General features: G+C 52.3%; 1 protein-coding gene and 3 non-coding genes across 4 annotated transcripts in view; 3 read left to right on the plus strand and 1 right to left on the minus strand.

Moving 5' to 3' along the window:
- The window catches only part of BBS1 (Bardet-Biedl syndrome 1), a 121,847-nt gene that overhangs the window by 71,257 nt on the left and 26,779 nt on the right, over nucleotides 1-23,811 (minus strand). The window lies entirely within an intron of this gene.
- On the plus strand, nucleotides 7,910-7,981 carry TRNAQ-CUG (transfer RNA glutamine (anticodon CUG)). Its single transcript has one exon. It is a non-coding gene; the product is annotated as a tRNA-Gln (tRNA).
- Nucleotides 8,660-8,731, plus strand: TRNAD-GUC (transfer RNA aspartic acid (anticodon GUC)). Its single transcript has one exon. It is a non-coding gene; the product is annotated as a tRNA-Asp (tRNA).
- TRNAQ-CUG (transfer RNA glutamine (anticodon CUG)) lies at nucleotides 16,811-16,882 on the plus strand. The gene has a single exon. It is a non-coding gene; the product is annotated as a tRNA-Gln (tRNA).

Genomic DNA, 23,811 nt, shown 5'->3' on the forward strand with positions numbered 1-23,811 from the left:
CTGCAGTATACACCCCCTGGCCGGCCCAGGCAAGCTCAGTTTTAGTACACAAGCAGTAGGAGAAAAAACCCAGTAAAAACTTACCTCAACAGAGGAACATGAGAAAAGAAGAGTCATAACCAAATAAGGTACTGAGAAAACCAAGACCCAACAGGGCAACAGGGTGGGTGCTGTGTCCCCCAATGATGGCTAAGAGAAAACGATTTTACGGTGAGTACACAAAAAAGAGAATTTTGTTTACTTACCGTAAATTCTTTTTCTTATAGTTCCGTATTGGTAGACCCAGACCTTGGGTATTTAGCTTCTGCCTCCGGAGGACACACAAAGTACTACACTTAAAAGTGTAGCTCCTCCCTCTGAGCTTATACACCCCCTGGTGAGTCATACCCAGCCAGTTTAGTGCAAAAGCTGAAGGAGAATAGCCACCTACAAGTAGAACAGAGCAAGAGCCGGAACAACCGGAGACTCTGTCCACGACAACACCCGGTGATAACACGCGGAACAAGAATTTGCCAACAGGCAACATGGAGGGTGCTGGGTCTCCCAATACGGAACTATAAGAAAAAGAATTTACGGTAAGTAAACAAAATTCTCTTTTTCTTTATCGTTCCTTTGGGAGACCCAGACCTTGGGACGTTCCAAAGCAGTCCCTGGGTGGGAATAAACAGAAAAACTGAGAAGTAGGCAGAACCTAACTTCACAAATTGGCGACAGCCGCCTGAAGGATGCGTCTGCCCAAGCTCGCATCTGCCGAAGCATGAGCATGCACTTGGTAGTGCTTCGAGAAGGTATGCAGGCTAGTCCAAGTGGCAGCCTGACAGACTTGTTGAGCTGTAGCCTGGTGCCTGAAAGCCCAAGAGGCACCGACAGCTCTGGTCGAATGTGCCTTGATCCCAGGCGGGGGAGGCACCTGAGTACTCTGGTAGGCGTCCGAAATGTTCGATCTAATCCAACGGGCTAAGGTCGGCTTAGAAGCAGGGAGGCCCTTGCGCCGACCTGTGGTTAGCACAAAAAGAGAGGTGCACCGCCTGAGCGCAGCGGTGCGAGACACATAGATCCGGAGAGCACGCACCAGATCCAGAGTATGCAGCGCTTTTTCAAAGCGATGAACAGGAGCCGGACAGAAGGAAGGTAGGGTAATGTCCTGGTTAAGGTGGAAAGGAGAGACCACCTTAGGGAGAAAGTCCGGAGTCGGACGGAGAACCACCTTGTCTTGATGAAAAACTAAAAAAGGTGACTCCGAAGAGAGCGCAGCCAAATCAGAGACTCTCCTGAGGGAAGTTATGGCCACCAGAAAGGCCACCTTCTGAGAAAGACGATACAAAGAAACCTCCCTAAGAGGCTCAAAAGGGGGTTTCTGCAATACCGTGAGGACCAAGTTAAGGTCCCAGGGATCCAAGGGCCGCCGATAAGGCGGAATGATGTGAGACGCGCCTTGCATGAAGGTGCGGACCTGAGCCAGCCGAGCGAGACGCCGCTGGAACAGAACTGACAGAGCTGAGACTTGTCCCTTGAGAGAGTTGAGGGACAGTCCTAGCTGCAGACCGGACTGTAGAAAAGACAGAAGGGTCGGCAAGGAGAATGGCCAAGGAGGATGGTCGGTAGAGCGACACCAGGACAGGAAAATTTTCCAAGTCCTGTGATAGATCTTAGCGGAGGAAGACTTACGGGCCTGAGTCATAGTGGAGATGACTTCAGGAGGGATACCAGAAGCCGTCAAAATCCAGGACTCAAGAGCCACGCCGTCAATTTGAGAGCCGCAGAATTCGGGCGGAAAAACGGACCTTGCGAGAGTAGGTCTGGACGGTCCGGGAGATGCCACGGCATCTCTACGGACAGATGGAGCAGGTCTGGATACCAAGCTCGCCTGGGCCAGTCCGGTGCAATGAGGATGACTCGACGGCCCTCCATTCTGATCTTGCGCAGGACTCTGGGCAAGAGAGCTAGAGGGGGAAACACGTAGGACAGACGAAACTGGGACCAGTCTTGAACCAGAGCGTCCGCGGCGAAGGCCTGAGGATCGTGGGAGCGAACCACGTAAACAGGAACTTTGTGGTTGTGACGGAATGCCATTAGGTCCACGTCCGGAGTGCCCCATTTGCGGCAGATTGACTGAAACACTGCCGGGTGCAGGGACCACTCGCCACCGTCCACGGTTTGACGGCTGAGATAATCTGCTTCCCAGTTTTCCACGCCTGGGATGTGGACTGCGGATATGGTGGACTTGGAGTCCTCCGCCCATTGAAGTATTCGTTGTACCTCTATCATTGCCAGGCGGCTGCGTGTCCCGCCTTGGTGATTGATGTAGGCAACCGCTGTCGCGTTGTCTGACTGGACTCGAATGTGCCTGCCCGCCAACAGGTGGTGAAAAGCTAGGAGAGCTAGAAGCACGGCTCTGGTTTCCAGCACATTGATTGAAAGGGCTGACTCGGACGGAGTCCAAGTGCCCTGCGCTCTGTGGTGGAGACATACCGCTCCCCAGCCGGATAGACTGGCATCCGTGGTGAGAATCACCCAGGACGGGGCCAGGAAGGAGCGCCCTTGGGACAGGGAGAGGGGCCGAAGCCACCACTGAAGAGAGCTCCTGGTCCGTGGCGACAGAGCCACTAACCTGTGTAAGGAGGAAGGCAGCTTGTCCCAACAGCGGAGAATGTCCAGCTGCAGGGGGCGCAGATGGAACTGGGCAAAGGGAACAGCCTCCATGGACGCCACCATTTGACCCAGCACCTGCATCAGATGCCTGAGGATATAACGGCGGGGCCTCAGCAGAGAGCGCACCGCTAGCTGGAGTGACTGCTGTTTGACTAAGGGCAACTTCACAAGTGCCGGCAAAGTCTCGAACTGCATCCCTAGGTACGTGAGACTCTGGGTCGGAGTCAGAGTGGATTTGGGAAGATTGACAAGCCACCCGAATTGGGCTAGAGTGGCGAGAGTGAGCGAGACACTCCGCTGACAGTCTGCGCTGGATGAAGCCTTGACTAGAAGGTCGTCCAGGTAAGGAATCACTGCCAACCCCTGGAGGTGCAGAACCGCAATCACTGCTGCCATGACCTTGGTGAATACCCGAGGGGCCGTGGCTAACCCGAAGGGGAGAGCCACGAATTGGAAATGATCTTCTCCTATTGCAAAACGTAGCCAACGCTGGTGTGAAACTGCAATTGGCACATGCAGATAGGCATCTCTGATGTCGATGGATGCCAGGAAATCCCCTTGGGTCATTGAGGCAATGACTGATCGCAGAGACTCCATGCGAAAGTGCCGCACCTGAACATGCTTGTTGAGAAGCTTGAGATCCAGGATGGGCCGGAAGGTACCGTCCTTTTTGGGAACTAGGAAGAGATTTGAGTAGAAACCTCTGAACCGTTCCCGGGCGGGAACTGGTACAATTACTCCGTTGGCCTGCAAGGAACAGAGAAAAAATCTGTTTGGCGGGCTGGAGGAGAATTCTATCCTGTAGTCGTGGGAGAAGATATCTCTCACCCACTGATCGGAGATGTGTTGAAACCAAGCGTCGCCAAAGTGGGAGAGCCTGCCACCGACTAAGGACGTCGCCGGAGCGGGCAGAGAGTCAGGAGGAGGCTGCCTTAGTGGCAGCACCTCCTGCGGTCTTCTGTGGACGCGCTTTTGGGCGCCAGTTGGATTTCTGGTCCTTAGCTGAGTTAGCGGACGAGGCCGAGGGCTTAGAGGACGACCAGTTGGAGGAACGAAAGGAGCGAAACCTCGACTGATTCCTACCCTGGGCAGGTTTCCTGGTTTTGGTTTGTGGCATGGAAGTACTCTTCCCGCCAGTAGCTTCTTTAATAATTTCATCCAGCTGTTCTCCGAACAGCCGGGACCCAGCAAAAGGGAGCCCAGCAAGAAACTTCTTGGAAGAAGCATCTGCCTTCCACTCTCGAAGCCACAAAATCCTACGGATAACAAGAGAATTAGCCGAAGCCACCGCAGTGCGGTGAGAAGCCTCCAGCATGGCAGACATGGCATAAGATGAAAAAGCTGAAGCTTGAGAAGTTAAGGCAACCATTTCGGGCATAGATTCCCTGGTGAGGGAATGCATCTCCTCTAGAGAAGCAGAGATGGCTTTGAGAGCCCACACTGCTGCAAAAGTCGGGGAAAACGCGGCCCCCGCCGCTTCATACACGGATTTGGCCAGAAGGTCAATCTGACGGTCAGTGGAATCCTTAAGGGAGGTGCCATCAGCCACCGACACAACGGTCCGGGCTGAGAGCCTAGACACCGGAGGGTCTACCTTTGGGGAATGAGCCCACTCCTTGACCACCTCAGGTGGAAAGGGGAAACGGTCATCAGAACCACGCTTTGGGAAGCATTTGTCAGGACAGGCCCTGGGTTTGGTCACAGCGGCCTGAAAACTGGAGTGGTTAAAGAACACACTCTTTGTCCTCTTAGGCGAGGTAAACTGGTGCTTTTCCGCCAGAGAGGGTTGCTCCTCTGATACTGGCGGATTGAGATCCAGTACAGAATTAATGGAAGCAATCAAGTCACTAAGATCTGAGTCACCCTCGGAAAGATCAATGGGGTACATGGAGTTAGCCTCCGAGCCCCCTGTAAAGGCATCCTCTTCATCCTGCGAGTCAGCTCTTGAATCAGAGCCGCGGGAGGAGGAGGGAGAGGAAACCCTGCGTCTCCTCTTAGGAGGACGGGGTCTGGGCCCTGATGATGAATCCTCTGTGAGCTCCGGTCCTAAGGGGCCCTTAGCAGTAGAGGCACCCTGTGAAAGGGGCTGATGCATATTCATCAAAGTCCTGGACAGAAGTCCCATGGACTAAGCAAAAGACTGGGAGATACCTAGAAACTACCCAAGCCGGGGGTTCAGCCACAGGTGCAGAAGCAGCCTGAGAGACCACTGGGGGTGAGACTCCAGGCTGTGGCACCGCCAAGTTAGAGCAGACATCACAATGTGGATAGGTGCTCGGTTCAGGCAGCAGGAGCTTACATGCAGTGCATACAGTATAAAGCTTTGGAGCCTTGCTCCTCGTGTGAGACATGCTGCTGGAGTGGGGGCTCTGCAAGAGAATGAACCCCAGAGAGTATATACAGAGGTCCACAACCAGAGACCGGTTGTGGCTTACCAGACCGCTGGAAGCGGTGTTGTGTGCCCTCCAGATCCCGAAGCCCGGACCCCCAATGCACAGCACCTCAGCAGGGATGCAGAGTGTAGCCAGCGCCGAGTGAACCCTCTGAGAAAATGGCCGCCGGAGCGAAGAGAGGGGGCGGGACTTGGGGCGTTCCTGGAGGAGAGTGGGATCTGGAGAGCCATAGAGACCTACAGGGGAGGAGACATGCACAGCAGTGGGGAGTGTCCCTCCCCTGTGCAGAACGGCCACCGGGAGGAGCCGAGCCTGTCCCTCTGCATGAGTGACATGCGAGGGCAGTGAGCAGAAACTAGGCCTCCGGCAAAGCCGGGGCCTAAATTTGAGCGGCGAGGCCGACGCGCAGGCACCATCGGCGCGGTTCTCGGGCGACAGCTAGAGAAAGCGCCGGAAATGCCAATAAATACAGTAAGCACACTCTCCCCAAACAATAAAGCACAGGGACCCCCAATATATAAACGTCTCAGGTACTTAGCTGCTGAGACGCAGGGCCAGGTCCCTGGGGATGAGTGCTCCGGTCCAGCAGGGTCCTGAAGGGCTGCGGATAGAGACCGGTCTCCTGCCAGGCATGGAGACCGTGCTGGCTCCCACTTCAAGCCAGAGCCCAGGAGGGATGGTGAAGGAGCACGGCATGTAAGGCTCCAGCCTTGGAAATCAACCTTACAACACCGCCGACACAGTGGGGTGAGAAGGGACATGCCGGGGGTCCAGACGTGGACCCGCACTTCTTCAATCTTTTCCAAAAAAGAAAAATCATATGAGAATGCATGTGTGGATGTATGCCTCCTGAACACAAAGCGATAAACTGGCTGGGTATGACTCACCAGGGGGTGTATAAGCGCAGAGGGAGGAGCTACACTTTTAAGTGTAGTACTTTGTGTGTCCTCCGGAGGCAGAAGCTAAACATCCAAGGTCAAGGTCTGGGTCTCCCAAAGGAACGATAAAGAAAATCCATTTTTCTCTGACGCCTCATTGGGGGACACAGGACCATGGGACGTCCTAAAGCAGTCCATGGGTGGGAAACATAAAAGAAGACAACACAACCCAAGGACTAGGAACCAGTCCCAGACAGCCTGGAGCGCCTACTGAGAGAGGTGCTCTACTGCCGTTTGCAGAATTTTCCTACCCAGATTTGCCTCAGTTGAAACCTGGGTATGGACTCTGTAATGCTTTGAAAATGTATGTAGGCTAGACCAGGTCGCAGCCTTACACACCAGTTCCACTGAAGCCTGATGCCGAATTGACCACGAAGCACCAACTGCTCGCGTGGAATGAGCCCGCAGCCCACTAGGAATGGGCTTGAGTTGCAAGCGGTAGACTTCCTGGATCGCAGAGCGAATCTAGCGAGCCAGCGTCGTCTTTGAAGCTGCCTGTCCCTTCTTAGGCCCCTCAGGAATGACGAACAAAGAGTCCGTTTTCCTAAAGGGGGCTGTCCTGGATATGTAATATCTGAGAGCTCTGACGAGGTCTAACGAATGCAGAGACCTTTCCACCCTATGAACCGGGTGTAGACAAAAGGAAGGCATGACAATGTCCTCATTCAAATGAAACGGGGTAAGAACCTTTGGAAGGAATCCAGAAGGGGCGCAGAACCACCTTGTCCTGGTGAAAGATCAGAAAAGGCTCGCGGCAAGAGAGTGCTGCCAACTCCGAAACCTGTCTGATGGACGTAATTGCCACTAAGAATGTTACCTTCCAGGACAGAAGAGCAAAGGAGGATTCCTTGAGGGGTTCAAAGGGAGACCTCTGGAGACCGTCCAGAACGAGGTTGAGGTCCCATGGTTCCAGCGGCCGTTTGTACGGGGGAACTAGATGGGAAACACCCTGGAGGAAGGTCTTGACTTGCGGTTTTTGAGCCAGGCGGCATTGGTTGAAGATTGAGAGTGCTGAGACTTGTCCTTTAAGGGAACTGAGAACCAACCCCGCTTGCAAGCAAGACTGTAGAAAGTCGAGAATTCTGGGGATGGCCAGAGGCATAGGCTGGACGTTAGTTTCCCTGCACCATGAAAGGAAGATTTTCCACGTACGGTGGTAAATGCGGGATGAAGCAGGCTTTCGGGCGCTGATCATGGTGGCAATAACCGCGGGGGAGAATCCCGCTCTTGTTAATACTCAGGTCTCAATGGCCATGCCGTCAGCTTCAGGGCTCTGGAGTTCTGATGGGAAATGGGCCCTTGGGTCAGCAAGTCTGGGATGTCTGGAAGGCGCCACGGTGCGTCTGTGAGCATTTGTACTGATTCGGCGTACCAGGCGCGCCTGGGCCAGTCCGGTGCTATCATTATCACCGGGACTCCCTCTGCCTTGATCTTACTGATTACCCGCGGCAGCAGGGGTAGAGGTGGAAATATGTAAGGCAGAAGGAAGTGGTGCCAGGAGCAGACTAGAGCATCCGCGCCGATGGACTGCGGGTCGCGTGACCTGGCTATGAACGCGGGTACCTTTGCATTCAACCTTGAGGCCATTAGGTCCACGTCTGGTGTGCCCAAATGAGTGCAGATGTGTAGAAACACATCTGGGTGGAGAGACCATTCTCCGGCAGCCAGGCCTTGGCGACTCAGAAAGTCTGCTGCCCAGTTCTCTACCCCCGGTATATGTACCGCTGATATCACTGATCCCGTCAATTTGGCCCAGCTGAGGATCTTGTGGGCCTCGAGATAAGCCGCTTTGCTGCGGGTGCCCCCCTGCCGATTGATATAGATTTGTGACTCACTGGCAGTGGTTTCTCCTCAAGATTTGTGACTCACTGGCAGTGGTTTCTCCTGTTTTTCCAAAGTGGAAGCACAGAACCAACAACCATACAAGGTTCCATGGTGTAATGGTTAGCACTCTGGACTCTGAATCCAGCGATCCGAGTTCAAATCTCGGTGGGACCTGAATTTTTTTTTTTTTTTATTTCAATTTATAAATTAAAATTTCAACTAATACATTTCTGTTATTTCTATATCTTTATGTTTCCATTCAGCACTACTTCAGTGGATTAACTATATTTATCCAGCAGGATGACCCTTTTGAAAAGTACCAATTGTATCAAAAATGTCTTTCAATTTTACAAGTAGACTATATAGATGTGCATATTCACATTACATAGTTACTTAGGTTGAAAAAAAACCCCTAGGTCCATCTAGTTCAACCTTCCTCCACCAGTTCTACATTTTGTCCCCAAGTCACTTACAACCAACAATGTTGTGTGTACTGAGGAAATCATCCAGCCCATTTTTAAAAGCTATTATATTGTCTGCCATTACTACCTCTAGTGGTAGGGTATTCCACAGTCTGACTGCTCTAACTGTAAAGAACCCTTTCCTATTTAGCTGTCGGAATCGCTTTTCTTCCACTCGCAGTGAGTGCCCCCTGGTCCTTAGTATTGTCTTTGGAAGAAATACCGTGTTTTTCCAAAAATAAGACCTCCCCCAAAAATAAGCCCAGCAGTGCTGGATACGAAAAATTGTCTATGATGCCAACAGCAATTAAAGTTTTCAATGTATTACTTATGAGTCACATATGACCTGTCCAATGCAACCACAAGAGCATTCCTAAAGAAGCCATGCAAGTCCTCGTTAGTATAGTGGTGAGTATCCCCGCCTGTCACGCGGGAGACCGGGGTTCAATTCCCCGACGGGGAGGCTTTATGTTTATTTATTTTTTTCAAACCTCTCTGTATAGAAAAACGGATTTTTGTGTACTCACTGTAAAATCGTTTTCTCTTAGCCATCATTGGGGGACACAGGACCATGGGTGTTATGCTGCCTATCCATAGGAGGACACTAAGTAGATGCAAAAGCATAGCTCCTCCTCTGCAGTATACACCCCCTGGCCGGCCCAGGCAAGCTCAGTTTTAGTACACAAGCAGTAGGAGAAAAAACCCAGTAAAAACTTACCTCAACAGAGGAACATGAGAAAAGAAGAGTCATAACCAAATAAGGTACTGAGAAAACCAAGGCCCAACAGGGCAACAGGGTGGGTGCTGTGTCCCCCAATGATGGCTAAGAGAAAACGATTTTACGGTGAGTACACAAAAAAGAGAATTTTGTTTACTTACCGTAAATTCTTTTTCTTATAGTTCCGTATTGGTAGACCCAGACCTTGGGTATTTAGCTTCTGCCTCCGGAGGACACACAAAGTACTACACTTAAAAGTGTAGCTCCTCCCTCTGAGCTTATACACCCCCTGGTGAGTCATACCCAGCCAGTTTAGTGCAAAAGCTGAAGGAGAATAGCCACCTACAAGTAGAACAGAGCAAGAGCCGGAACAACCGGAGACTCTGTCCACGACAACACCCGGTGATAACACGCGGAACAAGAATTTGCCAACAGGCAACATGGAGGGTGCTGGGTCTCCCAATACGGAACTATAAGAAAAAGAATTTACGGTAAGTAAACAAAATTCTCTTTTTCTTTATCGTTCCTTTGGGAGACCCAGACCTTGGGACGTTCCAAAGCAGTCCCTGGGTGGGAATAAACAGAAAAACTGAGAAGTAGGCAGAACCTAACTTCACAAATTGGCGACAGCCGCCTGAAGGATGCGTCTGCCCAAGCTCGCATCTGCCGAAGCATGAGCATGCACTTGGTAGTGCTTCGAGAAGGTATGCAGGCTAGTCCAAGTGGCAGCCTGACAGACTTGTTGAGCTGTAGCCTGGTGCCTGAAAGCCCAAGAGGCACCGACAGCTCTGGTCGAATGTGCCTTGATCCCAGGCGGGGGAGGCACCTGAGTACTCTGGTAGGCGTCCGAAATGTTCGATCTAATCCAACGGGCTAAGGTCGGCTTAGAAGCAGGGAGGCCCTTGCGCCGACCTGTGGTTAGCACAAAAAGAGAGGTGCACCGCCTGAGCGCAGCGGTGCGAGACACATAGATCCGGAGAGCACGCACCAGATCCAGAGTATGCAGCGCTTTTTCAAAGCGATGAACAGGAGCCGGACAGAAGGAAGGTAGGGTAATGTCCTGGTTAAGGTGGAAAGGAGAGACCACCTTAGGGAGAAAGTCCGGAGTCGGACGGAGAACCACCTTGTCTTGATGAAAAACTAAAAAAGGTGACTCCGAAGAGAGCGCAGCCAAATCAGAGACTCTCCTGAGGGAAGTTATGGCCACCAGAAAGGCCACCTTCTGAGAAAGACGATACAAAGAAACCTCCCTAAGAGGCTCAAAAGGGGGTTTCTGCAATACCGTGAGGACCAAGTTAAGGTCCCAGGGATCCAAGGGCCGCCGATAAGGCGGAATGATGTGAGACGCGCCTTGCATGAAGGTGCGGACCTGAGCCAGCCGAGCGAGACGCCGCTGGAACAGAACTGACAGAGCTGAGACTTGTCCCTTGAGAGAGTTGAGGGACAGTCCTAGCTGCAGACCGGACTGTAGAAAAGACAGAAGGGTCGGCAAGGAGAATGGCCAAGGAGGATGGTCGGTAGAGCGACACCAGGACAGGAAAATTTTCCAAGTCCTGTGATAGATCTTAGCGGAGGAAGACTTACGGGCCTGAGTCATAGTGGAGATGACTTCAGGAGGGATACCAGAAGCCGTCAAAATCCAGGACTCAAGAGCCACGCCGTCAATTTGAGAGCCGCAGAATTCGGGCGGAAAAACGGACCTTGCGAGAGTAGGTCTGGACGGTCCGGGAGATGCCACGGCATCTCTACGGACAGATGGAGCAGGTCTGGATACCAAGCTCGCCTGGGCCAGTCCGGTGCAATGAGGATGACTCGACGGCCCTCCATTCTGATCTTGCGCAGGACTCTGGGCAAGAGAGCTAGAGGGGGAAACACGTAGGACAGACGAAACTGGGACCAGTCTTGAACCAGAGCGTCCGCGGCGAAGGCCTGAGGATCGTGGGAGCGAACCACGTAAACAGGAACTTTGTGGTTGTGACGGAATGCCATTAGGTCCACGTCCGGAGTGCCCCATTTGCGGCAGATTGACTGAAACACTGCCGGGTGCAGGGACCACTCGCCACCGTCCACGGTTTGACGGCTGAGATAATCTGCTTCCCAGTTTTCCACGCCTGGGATGTGGACTGCGGATATGGTGGACTTGGAGTCCTCCGCCCATTGAAGTATTCGTTGTACCTCTATCATTGCCAGGCGGCTGCGTGTCCCGCCTTGGTGATTGATGTAGGCAACCGCTGTCGCGTTGTCTGACTGGACTCGAATGTGCCTGCCCGCCAACAGGTGGTGAAAAGCTAGGAGAGCTAGAAGCACGGCTCTGGTTTCCAGCACATTGATTGAAAGGGCTGACTCGGACGGAGTCCAAGTGCCCTGCGCTCTGTGGTGGAGACATACCGCTCCCCAGCCGGATAGACTGGCATCCGTGGTGAGAATCACCCAGGACGGGGCCAGGAAGGAGCGCCCTTGGGACAGGGAGAGGGGCCGAAGCCACCACTGAAGAGAGCTCCTGGTCCGTGGCGACAGAGCCACTAACCTGTGTAAGGAGGAAGGCCGCTTGTCCCAACAGCGGAGAATGTCCAGCTGCAGGGGGCGCAGATGGAACTGGGCAAAGGGAACAGCCTCCATGGACGCCACCATTTGACCCAGCACCTGCATCAGATGCCTGAGGATATAACGGCGGGGCCTCAGCAGAGAGCGCACCGCTAGCTGGAGTGACTGCTGTTTGACTAAGGGCAACTTCACAAGTGCCGGCAAAGTCTCGAACTGCATCCCTAGGTACGTGAGACTCTGGGTCGGAGTCAGAGTGGATTTGGGAAGATTGACAAGCCACCCGAATTGGGCTAGAGTGGCGAGAGTGAGCGAGACACTCCGCTGACAGTCTGCGCTGGATGAAGCCTTGACTAGAAGGTCGTCCAGGTAAGGAATCACTGCCAACCCCTGGAGGTGCAGAACCGCAATCACTGCTGCCATGACCTTGGTGAATACCCGAGGGGCCGTGGCTAACCCGAAGGGGAGAGCCACGAATTGGAAATGATCTTCTCCTATTGCAAAACGTAGCCAACGCTGGTGTGAAACTGCAATTGGCACATGCAGATAGGCATCTCTGATGTCGATGGATGCCAGGAAATCCCCTTGGGTCATTGAGGCAATGACTGATCGCAGAGACTCCATGCGAAAGTGCCGCACCTGAACATGCTTGTTGAGAAGCTTGAGATCCAGGATGGGCCGGAAGGTACCGTCCTTTTTGGGAACTAGGAAGAGATTTGAGTAGAAACCTCTGAACCGTTCCCGGGCGGGAACTGGTACAATTACTCCGTTGGCCTGCAAGGAACAGAGAAAAAATCTGTTTGGCGGGCTGGAGGAGAATTCTATCCTGTAGTCGTGGGAGAAGATATCTCTCACCCACTGATCGGAGATGTGTTGAAACCAAGCGTCGCCAAAGTGGGAGAGCCTGCCACCGACTAAGGACGTCGCCGGAGCGGGCAGAGAGTCAGGAGGAGGCTGCCTTAGTGGCAGCACCTCCTGCGGTCTTCTGTGGACGCGCTTTTGGGCGCCAGTTGGATTTCTGGTCCTTAGCTGAGTTAGCGGACGAGGCCGAGGGCTTAGAGGACGACCAGTTGGAGGAACGAAAGGAGCGAAACCTCGACTGATTCCTACCCTGGGCAGGTTTCCTGGTTTTGGTTTGTGGCATGGAAGTACTCTTCCCGCCAGTAGCTTCTTTAATAATTTCATCCAGCTGTTCTCCGAACAGCCGGGACCCAGCAAAAGGGAGCCCAGCAAGAAACTTCTTGGAAGAAGCATCTGCCTTCCACTCTCGAAGCCACAAAATCCTACGGATAACAAGAGAATTAGCCGAAGCCACCGCAGTGCGGTGAGAAGCCTCCAGCATGGCAGACATGGCATAAGATGAAAAAGCTGAAGCTTGAGAAGTTAAGGCAACCATTTCGGGCATAGATTCCCTGGTGAGGGAATGCATCTCCTCTAGAGAAGCAGAGATGGCTTTGAGAGCCCACACTGCTGCAAAAGTCGGGGAAAACGCGGCCCCGCCGCTTCATACACGGATTTGGCCAGAAGGTCAATCTGACGGTCAGTGGAATCCTTAAGGGAGGTGCCATCAGCCACCGACACAACGGTCCGGGCTGAGAGCCTAGACACCGGAGGGTCTACCTTTGGGGAATGAGCCCACTCCTTGACCACCTCAGGTGGAAAGGGGAAACGGTCATCAGAACCACGCTTTGGGAAGCATTTGTCAGGACAGGCCCTGGGTTTGGTCACAGCGGCCTGAAAACTGGAGTGGTTAAAGAACACACTCTTTGTCCTCTTAGGCGAGGTAAACTGGTGCTTTTCCGCCAGAGAGGGTTGCTCCTCTGATACTGGCGGATTGAGATCCAGTACAGAATTAATGGAAGCAATCAAGTCACTAAGATCTGAGTCACCCTCGGAAAGATCAATGGGGTACATGGAGTTAGCCTCCGAGCCCCCTGTAAAGGCATCCTCCTCATCCTGCGAGTCAGCTCTTGAATCAGAGCCGCGGGAGGAGGAGGGAGAGGAAACCCTGCGTCTCCTCTTAGGAGGACGGGGTCTGGGCCCTGATGATGAATCCTCTGTGAGCTCCGGTCCTAAGGGGCCCTTAGCAGTAGAGGCACCCTGTGAAAGGGGCTGATGCATATTCATCAAAGTCCTGGACAGAAGTCCCATGGACTCAGCAAAAGACTGGGAGATACCTAGAAACTACCCAAGCCGGGGGTTCAGCCACAGGTGCAGAAGCAGCCTGAGAGACCACTGGGGGTGAGACTCCAGGCTGTGGCACCGCCAAGTTAGAGCAGACATCACAATGTGGATAGGTGCTCGGTTCAGGCAGCAGGAGCTTACATGCAGTGCATACAGTATAAAGCTTTGGAGCCTTGCTCCTCGTGTGAGACATGCTGCTGGAGTGGGGGCTCTGCAAGAGAATGAACCCCAGAGAGTATATACAGAGGTCCACAACCAGAGACCGGTTGTGGCTTACCAGACCGCTGGAAGCGGTGTTGTGTGCCCTCCAGATCCCGAAGCCCGGACCCCCAATGCACAGCACCTCAGCAGGGATGCAGAGTGTAGCCAGCGCCGAGTGAACCCTCTGAGAAAATGGCCGCCGGAGCGAAGAGAGGGGGCGGGACTTGGGGCGTTCCTGGAGGAGAGTGGGATCTGGAGAGCCATAGAGACCTACAGGGGAGGAGACATGCACAGCAGTGGGGAGTGTCCCTCCCCTGTGCAGAACGGCCACCGGGAGGAGCCGAGCCTGTCCCTCTGCATGAGTGACATGCGAGGGCAGTGAGCAGAAACTAGGCCTCCGGCAAAGCCGGGGCCTAAATTTGAGCGGCGAGGCCGACGCGCAGGCACCATCGGCGCGGTTCTCGGGCGACAGCTAGAGAAAGCGCCGGAAATGCCAATAAATACAGTAAGCACACTCTCCCCAAACAATAAAGCACAGGGACCCCCAATATATAAACGTCTCAGGTACTTAGCTGCTGAGACGCAGGGCCAGGTCCCTGGGGATGAGTGCTCCGGTCCAGCAGGGTCCTGAAGGGCTGCGGATAGAGACCGGTCTCCTGCCAGGCATGGAGACCGTGCTGGCTCCCACTTCAAGCCAGAGCCCAGGAGGGATGGTGAAGGAGCACGGCATGTAAGGCTCCAGCCTTGGAAATCAACCTTACAACACCGCCGACACAGTGGGGTGAGAAGGGACATGCCGGGGGTCCAGACGTGGACCCGCACTTCTTCAATCTTTTCCAAAAAAGAAAAATCATATGAGAATGCATGTGTGGATGTATGCCTCCTGAACACAAAGCGATAAACTGGCTGGGTATGACTCACCAGGGGGTGTATAAGCGCAGAGGGAGGAGCTACACTTTTAAGTGTAGTACTTTGTGTGTCCTCCGGAGGCAGAAGCTAAACATCCAAGGTCAAGGTCTGGGTCTCCCAAAGGAACGATAAAGAAAATCCATTTTTCTCTGACGCCTCATTGGGGGACACAGGACCATGGGACGTCCTAAAGCAGTCCATGGGTGGGAAACATAAAAGAAGACAACACAACCCAAGGACTAGGAACCAGTCCCAGACAGCCTGGAGCGCCTACTGAGAGAGGTGCTCTACTGCCGTTTGCAGAATTTTCCTACCCAGATTTGCCTCAGTTGAAACCTGGGTATGGACTCTGTAATGCTTTGAAAATGTATGTAGGCTAGACCAGGTCGCAGCCTTACACACCAGTTCCACTGAAGCCTGATGCCGAATTGACCACGAAGCACCAACTGCTCGCGTGGAATGAGCCCGCAGCCCACTAGGAATGGGCTTGAGTTGCAAGCGGTAGACTTCCTGGATCGCAGAGCGAATCTAGCGAGCCAGCGTCGTCTTTGAAGCTGCCTGTCCCTTCTTAGGCCCCTCAGGAATGACGAACAAAGAGTCCGTTTTCCTAAAGGGGGCTGTCCTGGATATGTAATATCTGAGAGCTCTGACGAGGTCTAACGAATGCAGAGACCTTTCCACCCTATGAACCGGGTGTAGACAAAAGGAAGGCAGGACAATGTCCTCATTCAAATGAAACGGGGTAAGAACCTTTGGAAGGAATCCAGAAGGGGCGCAGAACCACCTTGTCCTGGTGAAAGATCAGAAAAGGCTCGCGGCAAGAGAGTGCTGCCAACTCCGAAACCTGTCTGATGGACGTAATTGCCACTAAGAATGTTACCTTCCAGGACAGAAGAGCAAAGGAGGATTCCTTGAGGGGTTCAAAGGGAGACCTCTGGAGACCGTCCAGAACGAGGTTGAGGTCCCATGGTTCCAGCGGCCGTTTGTACGGGGGAACTAGATGGGAAACACCCTGGAGGAAGGTCTTGACTTGCGGTTTTTGAGCCAGGCGGCATTGGTTGAAGATTGAGAGTGCTGAGACTTGTCCTTTAAGGGAACTGAGAACCAACCCCGCTTGCAAGCAAGACTGTAGAAAGTCGAGAATTCTGGGGATGGCCAGAGGCATAGGCTGGACGTTAGTTTCCCTGCACCATGAAAGGAAGATTTTCCACGTACGGTGGTAAATGCGGGATGAAGCAGGCTTTCGGGCGCTGATCATGGTGGCAATAACCGCGGGGGAGAATCCCGCTCTTGTTAATACTCAGGTCTCAATGGCCATGCCGTCAGCTTCAGGGCTCTGGAGTTCTGATGGGAAATGGGCCCTTGGGTCAGCAAGTCTGGGATGTCTGGAAGGCGCCACGGTGCGTCTGTGAGCATTTGTACTGATTCGGCGTACCAGGCGCGCCTGGGCCAGTCCGGTGCTATCATTATCACCGGGACTCCCTCTGCCTTGATCTTACTGATTACCCGCGGCAGCAGGGGTAGAGGTGGAAATATGTAAGGCAGGAGGAAGTGGTGCCAGGAGCAGACTAGAGCATCCGCGCCGATGGACTGCGGGTCGCGTGACCTGGCTATGAACGCGGGTACCTTTGCATTCAACCTTGAGGCCATTAGGTCCACGTCTGGTGTGCCCAAATGAGTGCAGATGTGTAGAAACACATCTGGGTGGAGAGACCATTCTCCGGCAGCCAGGCCTTGGCGACTCAGAAAGTCTGCTGCCCAGTTCTCTACCCCCGGTATATGTACCGCTGATATCACTGATCCCGTCGATTTGGCCCAGCTGAGGATCTTGTGGGCCTCGAGATAAGCCGCTTTGCTGCGGGTGCCCCCCTGCCGATTGATATAGATTTGTGACTCACTGGCAGTGGTTTCTCCTCAAGATTTGTGACTCACTGGCAGTGGTTTCTCCTGTTTTTCCAAAGTGGAAGCACAGAACCAACAACCATACAAGGTTGCATGGTGTAATGGTTAGCACTCTGGACTCTGAATCCAGCGATCCGAGTTCAAATCTCGGTGGGACCTGAATTTTTTTTTTTTTATTTCAATTTATAAATTAAAATTTCAACTAATACATTTCTGTTATTTCTATATCTTTATGTTTCTATTCAGCACTACTTCAGTGGATTAACCGTATTTATCCAGCAGGATGACCCTTTTGAAAGTACCAATTGTATCAAAAATGTCTTTCAATTTTACAAGTAGACTATATAGATGTGCATATTCACATTACATAGTTACTTAGGTTGAAAAAAAACCCCTAGGTCCATCTAGTTCAACCTTCCTCCACCAATTCTACATTTTGTCCCTAAGTCACTTATAACCAACAATGTTGTGTGCTGAGGAAATCATCCAGCCCTTTTTTAAAAGCTGTTATAGTATCTGCTATTACTACCTCTTGTGGTCGGTATTCCACAGTCTGACTGCTCTAACTGTAAAGAACCCTTTCCTATTTAGCTGCCGGAATCGCTTTTCTTCCACTCGCAGTGAGTGCCCCCTGGTCCTTAGTACTGTCTTTGGAAGAAATAAGTCATGTGCCAGTCCTTTATATTGACCACACATGTATTTATACATATAAATGAGATCTCCTCTGAGACGTCTTTTTTCTAAGCTAAACATATCTCACTTTTTCAACCTGTCATCATATGAGAGGCCTTCTATTTCTTGCAGTAGTTTAGTTAGCCGCCTTTGACCTGACTCTAGCTTCGGAATGTCTTTTTAGAATGTGGAGCCCAAAACTGGATCCCATATTCCAGATGTGGCCTTACAAGTGATTTATAGAGGGGTAACAATACGTTGGGATCACGGGACCCTAAAATCTTGTTTGCTTTTGCAGCTGCTGCTTGACATGGAGTGCTGCTGCTCAGCTTATTTGTAAGGCCGGGGCCACACGGGGCACTAGTGCGATGCTCGCATGACACTCGGCTCGCGCTGGCAGCACAGCAGGAGCCGAGTGTCATGCTAGTATCCATGCGACTGAGGTCAGACTGTGCGAGCGGACCTCAGCTGCGGGGGGCGGGCCGGCTCTGAGAAGGGGCGGGCTGGTGCTGCAGAGGGGCGGGCCGACACTAAGGAGGGGAGGGAGGGATTTCTCTCCCTGTCTCCTCCGTAGCTGGCTATTGTGATTCTCGCTCTGCACGCGCGGTACACCGGTGTACCGCGAGTGCAGTGCGATTTTTCTCTCACCCCATTCACTTGAATGGGTGCGAGAGAAAAGAATCTCACATTACAATTGCAGCATGCTGCGATTGTTTTCTCGGTCCGATTAGGACTGAGAAAATAATCGCTCATGTGCGCTGACACACAGGCTAGAATTGGTCCAAGTGGAATGCGATGTTTTATCGCACTCCACTCGCACCGATTTTCTCGCCGTGTGGCTTAGGCTTAATAAGAATACCCAAGTCCTTCTCCTGTTCTGTACTCCCGAGTTTAGGAGTGCAATTCCTAAAAGAAATCCTACAAGGAAACCTTTATGAAAAAAAATTCCTTTAGTACGTTAAGATGTGAGAACTGTTCCAATACCTTACCACGATGCTGAACAGGATGGTCTCCGTTTATCACTACATGATGCTGCCCTGTACATTTTCTACGAATTTCTTCTCTGTGCTCTCTATTTTGGTTATTTAAGGGGTATTTTGACTCTCATTAATGCATTCAGTGGCATGTGAGGGGGGGGGGGCAAAAAAAAAAAAAGCAGGCCACGCAGACCATCTTCGTGGCATCAGTTTTTAACGGATACATTACAATTCTGTAGCACAGGTCACAAAGTCAGGGGTTTCAAACTCTGCTGAGTATACAGGCTGCACAGTAAGGTGACGTTTTCTCTATCGCTTTCATTGGGGGACACAGGACCATGTCCCCCAATGAAGACTCAGAGAAAGAGATTTTACGGTGAGTACACAAAAATCCTTCTTTTAGTGATACCATATATTTTATTTTTTTCTTATAGTCACCTTTTGATCATTTTGTTTGAAGATTTTTGATACGCTCTTTATTTTTTTTAATTGGCTTTCATAGTATGGTTATAGAACCATTTTATAGCTTTGGTCATTATGGATGTGGTAATAACAAATGTACACTTTTTTTCTTTACTTTATGCCTTTTTAGTGGGAAAGAAGGGAATTTTGTTTACTTACCGTAAATTCCTTTTCTTCTAGCTCCAATTGGGAGACCCAGACAATTGGGTGTATAGCTACTGCCTCCGGAGGCCACACAAGAAGGGAATTTTGTTACTTACCGTAAATTCCTTTTCTTCTAGCTCTTATTGGGAGACCCAGACGATTGGGGTATAGCTACTGCCCTCTGGAGGCCACACAAAGCACTACATTAAAAGTGCAAGGCCCCTCCCCCTCTGGCTATACCCCCCCGTGGTATCACGGGTTCTCCAGTTTTAGTGCCAAAGCAAGAAGGAGGAAGCCATTAACTGGTTTAAACAAATTAACTCCGAATAACATCGGAGAACTGAAAAACCGTTCAACATGAACAACATGTGTACCCGCAAACAACAAAAAAACATCCCGAAGGACAACAGGGCGGGTGCTGGGTCTCCCAATAAGAGCTAGAAGAAAAGGAATTTACGGTAAGTAACAAAATTCCCTTCTTCTTCAGCGCTCTATTGGGAGACCCAGACGATTGGGACGTCCAAAAGCTGTCCCTGGGTGGGTAAATAAATACCTCATGTTAGAGCTGCAAAACAGCCCTCCCCTACGGGGGTGTCACTGCCGCCTGCAGGACTCTTCTACCTAAGCCGGCATCCGCCGAAGCATAGGTATGCACCTGATAATGCTTGGTGAAAGTGTGCAGACTGGACCAGGTAGCTGCCTGGCACACCTGTTGAGCCGAAGCCTGGTGACGTAATGCCCAGGACGCACCCACGGCTCTGGTTGAGTGGGCTTTTAGCCCTGAAGGAACCGGAAGCCCCGCAGAACGGTAGGCCTCTAGAATTGGTTCTTTGATCCATCGAGCCAGGGTGGCTTTAGAAGCCTGCAACCCCTTGCGCGGACCAGCGGCAAGGACAAAAAGTGCATCGGCACGGCGTATGGGCGCCGTGCGGGAAATGTAGATTCTGAGTGCCCTCACCAGATCTAGCAAACGTAAGTCCTTTTCATACCGGTGAACCGGATGAGGACAAAACGAAGGCAAGGAGATATCCTGATTAAGATGAAAAGAGGATACGACCTTAGGAAGAAACTCCGGAATAGGGCGCAGCACAACCTTGTCCTGGTGGAACACCAGGAAGGGAGCCTTGGATGACAGAGCTGCCAGCTCAGACACTCGCCGAAGCGATGTGATCGCAACAAGAAAACGCCACTTTCTGCGACAGCCGAGAAAAGGAAACTTCCTTCAGAGGCTCGAAGGGCGGCTTCTGGAGAGCAACTAGTACCCTGTTCAGATCCCATGGATCTAACGGTCGCTTGTACGGGGGCACAATATGACAGACCCCCTGCAGGAACGTGCGCACCTTAGGAAGACGTGCTAGACGCTTCTGAAAAAACACGGATAGTGCCGAAACTTGCCCTTTAAGGGAGCTGAGCGACAAGCCCTTTTCTAACCCCGATTGCAGGAAGGAAAGAAACTTGGGTAATGCAAATGGCCAGGGAGACACTCCCTGAGCAGAGCACCAGGATAAGAAAATCTTCCACGTCCTGTGGTAGATCTTAGCAGAATTCGACTTTCTAGCTTGTCTCATTGTGGCAACCACTCCTTGAGATAATCCTGCAGATGCTAGGATCCATGACTCAATGGCCACACAGTCAGGTTCAGGGCCGCAGAATTCTGATGGAAAAACGGCCCTTGGGACAGTAAGTCTGGTCGGTCTGGCAGTGACCACGGTCGACCGATCGTGAGATGCCACAGATCCGGATACCACGACCTCCTCGGCCAGTTTGGAGCGACGAGTATGATGCGGCTGCACTCGGATCTGATCTTGCGTAGCACTCTGGGCAAGAGCGCCAGAGGCGGAAACACGTAAGGGAGCTGAAACTGCGACCAATCTTGAACCAAGGCGTCTGCCGCCAGAGCTCTTTGATCGCGCGACCTCGCCATGAATGCCGGGACCTTGTTGTTGTGCCGGGATGCCATTAGGTCGACGTCCGGCACTCCCCAGCGGCGACAGATTTCCTGAAACACGTCCGGGTGAAGGGACCATTCCCCTGCGTCCATGCCCTGGCGACTGAGGAAGTCTGCTTCCCAGTTTTCTACGCCTGGGATGTGAACCGCGGATATGGTGGATGCTCTGTCCTCCACCCACATTAGAATGCGCCGGACTTCTTGGAAGGCTTGCCGACTGCGCGTCCCTCCTTGGTGGTTGATGTATGCCACCGCTGTGGAGTTGTCCGATTGGATTCGGATCTGCTTTCCTTCCAGCCACTGCTGGAAGGCTAGTAGGGCAAGATACACTGCTCTGATTTCCAGAACATTGATCTGAAGGGTGGACTCCTGCGGAGTCCACGTCCCCTGAGCCCTGTGGTGGAGAAACACTGCTCCCCACCCCGACAGACTCGCATCTGTCGTAACTACTGCCCAGGATGGGGGCAGGAAGGATCTTCCCTGAGATAATGAGGTGGGAAGGAGCCACCATTGTAGAGAGTCCTTGGCCGTCTGGGAAAGCGAGACTTTCCTGTCCAGGGACGTTGACTTCCCGTCCCATTGGCGGAGAATGTCCCATTGAAGTGGGCGCAGATGAAACTGCGCAAAGGGAACTGCTTCCATGGCTGCCACCATCTTCCCTAGGAAATGCATGAGACGCCGCAAGGGATGCAACTGGCCCTGCAGGAGAGATTGCACCCCTGTCTGTAGTGACCGCTGCTTGTTCAGCGGCAGCTTCACTATCGCTGCTAGAGTATGAAACTCCATGCCAAGATACGTTAGTGACTGAGTCGGTGACAGGATCGACTTTGGAAAGTTGATGATCCATCCGAAAGACTGTAGAGTCTCCAGCGTAGCATTCAGGCTGTGCTGACATGCCTCCTGAGAGGGAGCTTTGACCAATAAGTCGTCTAGGTAAGGGATCACCGAGTGTCCCTGAGAGTGCAAGACTGCTACCACCGCCGCCATGACCTTGGTGAAGACCCGTGGGGCTGTCGCCAGACCAAACGGAAGAGCTACGAACTGAAAATGGTCGTCTCCTATCACAAAACGTAGAAAACGTTGATGTTCTGTAGCAATTGGCACGTGGAGATAAGCATCTTTGATGTCTATTGAGGCAAGGAAGTCTCCTCTGGACATTGAGGCAATGACAGAGCGGAGGGTTTCCATCCGGAACCTCCTGGCGTGCACATGTTTGTTGAGCCGTTTTAGGTCCAGAACAGGACGGAACGAGCCGTCCTTTTTTGGAACCACAAAGAGATTGGAGTAAAACCCTTGCCCTTGTTCCTGAGGAGGGACTGGGATCACCACTCCTTCCGCTTTTAGGGAATCCACCGCCTGCAGCAGAGCATCTGCTCGGTCTGGATGTGGGGAGGTTCTGAAGAACCGAGCTGGAGGACGAGAATTGAACTCGATTCTGTACCCGCGAGACAAAATGTCCGTCACCCACCGGTCTTTGACCTGTGACATCCAAATGCCGGAAAAGCGGGAGAGCCTGCCCCCGACCGGCGATGCGGAGGGGGGGGGCTGGAAGTCATGAGGTAGCCGCTTTGGAAGCGGTACCTCCATTTGCTTTCTTGGGGCGTGTGTGAGTCCGCCACGAATCTGAGTTTCTTTGCGTCCTCTGAGTCCCTTTGGACGAGGTAAATGGTGTCTTGCCCGAACCTCGAAAGGACTGAAACCTCTGCTGCCACTTTTTCTGCTGAGGTTTGGATGTTCTGGGTTGTGGTAAAGAGGAGTCTTTACCCTTGGACTGCTTAATGATGTCAGCCAATGGCTCGCCAAACAGTCTATCTCTAGACAAAGGCAAACTGGTTAAACATTTTTTGGAACCAGCATCTGCTTTCCAGTCCTTTAACCACAAGGCTCTGCGCAAAACTACCGAATTGGCGGACGCCATTGAGGTGCGACTGGTAGATTCTAGGACCGCATTGATAGCGTAAGACGCAAACGCCGACATCTGCGTGGTAAGGTGCGCCACTTGCGGCACTGCTGGATGCATGATAGCATCCACTTTTGCTAAGCCAGCTGAAATAGCCTGGAGTGCCCATACGGCTGCGAATGCCGGAGCAAACGACGCGCCGATAGCTTCATAGACAGATTTTAACCAAAGGTCCATCTGTCTGTCATTGGCATCTTTAAGTGAAGCGCCATCCTCCACTGCAACTATGGATCTAGCTGCAAGTTTGGAAATCGGGGGGTCTACCTTTGGACACTGTGTCCAGCGCTTGACCACCTCAGGGGGGAAAGGGAAACGCGTATCTTTAGATCGTTTAGAGAAACGCCTTTCTGGGTGAGCGTCGTGCTTCTGGATTGATTCTCTGAAGTCAGAGTGATCCAAGAAAGCACTCAATTTACGCTTGGGATAGAGGAAACGAAACTTCTCCTGCTCCGCAGCCGCCTCTTCTGCTGAAGGGGCTGGGGGAGAAATATCCAACAGCCTATTGATGGCTGAGATAAGGTCGTTTACCATGGCATCCCCATCCGGGGTATCCAGGTTGAGAGGGGTTCCAGGAGTGGATTCCTGATCACTCTCATCAGACACATCACAGGGAGACTGATTGCGCTGAGACCCTGAGCAGTGTGAAGACGTCGAGGGTCTTTCCCAGCGAGCTCGCTTAGGGTGGCTGGGGCCATCATCTGAGTCATAATCCTCGGCCTGTGAAGCCGGGGACCCCCCTGTGGGCTGGATACATTCCAAGTAAGGGGGACCTGAGGACAGAGGCCTCGCCGTGCCCAGAGACTGAGCCCCATGCATAGATTGCAAGGTTTCAAGGATTTTTGCCATAGACACAGACATATTATCTGCAAAAACTGCAAAGTCTGTCCCTGTCACCGGGGCAGAACTGACAAGCGTCTCAGCCTGG

This window comes from Anomaloglossus baeobatrachus, chromosome 10 (genome assembly GCF_048569485.1).
Source record: "Anomaloglossus baeobatrachus isolate aAnoBae1 chromosome 10, aAnoBae1.hap1, whole genome shotgun sequence".
NCBI lineage: Eukaryota > Metazoa > Chordata > Amphibia > Anura > Aromobatidae > Anomaloglossus > Anomaloglossus baeobatrachus.